Here is a 3,716-nt window from a genome sequence, read left to right on the forward strand (position 1 = left end):
AGCAATCCTCCTGCCTCAGCTTCCTGAGCAGCTGGGATTACAGGCATGAGCCACCACACAGGCTAATTTTTGCATTTTTGGTAGGGATGGTGTTTTGTCATGTTGACCAGGCTGTTCTTGAATTCTTGAGCTCAAGCAACCCACCCATGTTGGCCTCCTAAAATACACTACTGGTGTGAGCCACCCCAGCTCAGCCTAAGATCATTTTTCATTCCTACAAGTACAGGTTTCTTACAAGTGTACATTGCATAGTGATGAAGGCTTGGCTTCTAGTGTACCTGTCACCTGAATAGTGAGCACTGTGCCCAACAGGTAATTTTTCAGCCCTCACCCCTCCTGCTCTCCCACCGTTTGGAGTCTCCAATTCTGTGTGTCCATATCTGCCCACTGTGAGCCTTGATTATATGTTATATAATATATTAATATATTACATAACAGACAATTGTATGTATAACAATATATTGTTTATATAATGAATATATTATTAAATATTATTATATAATATGTACATAATATATGTACACATTATATATTACATAATTATATATAATATATACATGCACAGATCACGAAATACTACTCAGCCATAAAAAAGAATGAAATCATGTCTTTTGCAGCAACATGGATGGAACTAGAGGCCATTATCCTTCGTGAGATCACTCAGAAACAGATTCAAATAAAGAATGTTTTCACATATACGTGGGAGCTAAACAGTGGGCAGACATGGATACACAGAATTGGAGACTCCAAAAGGTGGGACAGTGTGAGGGGTGAGGGCTGGAAAATTACCTGTTGGGAACAGTGCTCACTGTTCAGGTGACAGGTACACTAGAAGCCAAGGCTTCATCACTATGCAATGTACACTTGTAAGAAACCTGTACTTGTAAGAATGAAAAGTGATCTTAGGCTGAGCTGGGGTGGCTCACACCTGTAGTCCCAGCATTTTAGGAGGCTGAGATGGCTGCGTTGCTTGAGCTCAGGAATTCAAGACCAGCCTGGTCAACATGACAAAACCCTGTCTCTACCAAAAATGCAAAAATTAGCCTGTGTGGTGGCTCACGCCTATAATCCCAGCTGCTCAGGAAGCTGAGGCAGGAGGATTGCTTGAATCTGGGGAGGTGGAAGTTGCAGTGAGCCTTGATCACACCACTGCACTCCAGCCTGGGTGACAGAGTGAGACCACATCTCAAAAAAAAATTAAAAATAAAATATATCAACTTTTAAAGTCTTTAAGCAGGGCACACTCCTGTAGTCCTAACTCCTTGGGAGGCTGAGGCAGGAGGATCACTTGAGCCTAGGAGTTGGAGGCTACAGTGAGCCAAGACCCTGTCTCTATTTAATTAAAAAAAAGTCTTCAGACATTACTAATTGCCCTCTGCCCATTGAGAATCACAGATCTGAATCACTGGACCAGTTCTCGTTGTACTGCTGAGTGTGACATTCTGCCTGGGTCTTTCTGATGGCCAATGAAACACACTTGGTTCAGCCCCACCAGTGAGTCCTTCAGGCAAAACTCCAACCCCAGTGCTCAGCTGTTAAGACCAACACCCAGATGTGCCTGAGGAGATAAGATCATCTCAGTAGAAGTCTTTGCACATAGCCCCCAGATGCTTATAAACTGTTACGTCCATCCACTCACATCACTGGCCACGAAAGCAAGTGTGAATTACAGACTCCATTGGAAGCCATCATCTCCGGCCTTCTCTGTGACTTCCATTGCCCAAGACCCTGGAAACCTCGCTCCAGGCCACAGCTGCCTGACTGTCGCTGCACTTTTCATTTGGGTCACTCTCTAGATGGTCCTTCTAGCTTCTTGGACTGTAACATTCTCATGTCTAAGCCCCACTCTGGCTGCTGTGCCTCCTTTGACTCCAGGGAGAGACTCCATGCTCCTGTCCCAGCCAGCCACAGCTCCCCGAAAAGCAGAGGTCTGTGGGATTCAGGCAGAGTTTCAGAAACCAGCAAGAGCGCACTGGTGCCCCAGCTGTTTCCATTTCTGACACTGGTGAGCAAATCCAGAGTCACCTTCGGAGCTTCCCACTTCAGAAAGGCCACCAGGGCTGGGAACAGCTCCAAGAGGAAGAACAGAGGGGAAATGAGAAGAATGCTTGTATTGTTAGTGTTTTAAAAAGAACCTGTTAGGGTGAGCCGTAACCCATGCTAACAGGCCTTAGTCAAGCAAGCAGCGGCAGCCAACGGACAGTGAAACTGAAAGGGAAACTTGCAGAGCTTCCATGGAAAGTCCGTGGATGAGAACAGCCCAGATGAATATGGTGTAACAGGCCCCTATGTCTCCCAGGCCCTGTTTCATTTTTTCCTTGGGTGTCCGTGGGAAGCCACACATTTGCAGAATCAATTGTCTCTGCTACCCAGAGGAAATAAGATTCGCAGCATAATAAGAAATAAATAATTAAATAAACAAATAAGGAAAAACGATTCACAGGTTCCAAGGATTAGAAGGACAAAAAGTAAATAATGGCCGGGTGTGGTGGCTCACGCCTGTAATCCCAGCACTTTGGAGGCTGAGGTGGGTGGATCACCTGAGGCCAGGAGTTTGAGACCAGCCTGGCCACCATGGTAAAACTCCATCTCTACTAATAATACACACAAGCTGAGCGTGGTGGTTCGCGTCTGTAATCTCAGCTACTCGGGAGGCTGGGACATGAGAATTGCTTGAACCCTGGAGGTGGAAGTTGCAGTGAGCCAAGACTGCACCACTGCACTCCAGCCTGGGTGACAGAGTGAGACTGTGTCTCAGAAAAAAAAAAAAGGAGAAGGACAAAAAGTAAATAAGAAAAATAAATAAAAATAATAATAAAGGAAAGAGATTAGCAGCGTGGAAGCAGATGCCACAGAGAGGAGGGGGCAGTGGCCCCTGCAGGTGTAGAGGCAGTGCCAAGATTGGAGTTGGCAGGAGAACGGTGGAATCTCTGTAGCCTGATAGAGGTTGAAGATGCTTTTGCAAAGCTAGTGTACTTACTTAATTGTGGGAAACAAAGGGTCCTTTCTGATCCATACAATTATACTTGCATTGGGTAACCTGATCATCAAAAGAGATTTCAGCTAAGAGAGAGGATGGAGTTCCACTTCCCTCCTGACTCTGGCGTCTTTGCTGAGGGTCACATTGAGCTGCAAGGGGCATCTCGGGTGCCTTCAGGATTCAGCACCATGGAGGAAGACGTCAAGACCAAAATCAAGAACTACAAGACCGCCCCTTTTGACAGCCCCTTCCCAACCGGAACCAGAGCAGGAACTGCTAGCAGAACTACCTGGACTTCCGCCTCTGTGAGAAGGCAGTGACCACCAAAGAGGGTGGCGTCTCTGTGTGTGAATACTACTGGCGTGTGTACAAGTCCCTCTGCCCTATGTCCTGGGTCACAGCCTGGGACGAGCGCCCGGCTGAAGGCATATTTCCTGGGATGGTCTGAACTGGCTGCACCATGCTCTCCTGTGCCTCCCGTCCTTCTCCCAGGGTGGGAAAGGCGGACCAAGTACCCAGTGATCCCCACCCCGGGATCCTAAATCATGACTTAACTGCTAACAAAAACTCTTTGGAAAAGTGGAAAAAAAAAAAAACACAGATGATGAGGACCTTCCAAAATTCAGTCACTCGCCAAAAGTGCCCAAAGTGCCAGTTGCCCAATAAGAATGCATGTTATTTTGCCCAAGTGGTATGAAATGCTGTGAGGCCCTGGAACAAGGGTTGCAATTATTGT

The 3,716-nt window shown here is 46.6% G+C and overlaps 1 pseudogene; it reads left to right on the plus strand.

Moving 5' to 3' along the window:
• Positions 1–3,168: 3,168 nt before the first annotated feature.
• Positions 3,169–3,428, plus strand: LOC108592405 (cytochrome c oxidase subunit 6B1 pseudogene; annotated as a pseudogene).
• The last annotated feature ends 288 nt before the right edge of the window (positions 3,429–3,716 follow it).

Source organism: Callithrix jacchus, chromosome 7 (genome assembly GCF_049354715.1).
Source record: "Callithrix jacchus isolate 240 chromosome 7, calJac240_pri, whole genome shotgun sequence".
NCBI classification, from domain to species: Eukaryota; Metazoa; Chordata; class Mammalia; order Primates; family Cebidae; genus Callithrix; species Callithrix jacchus.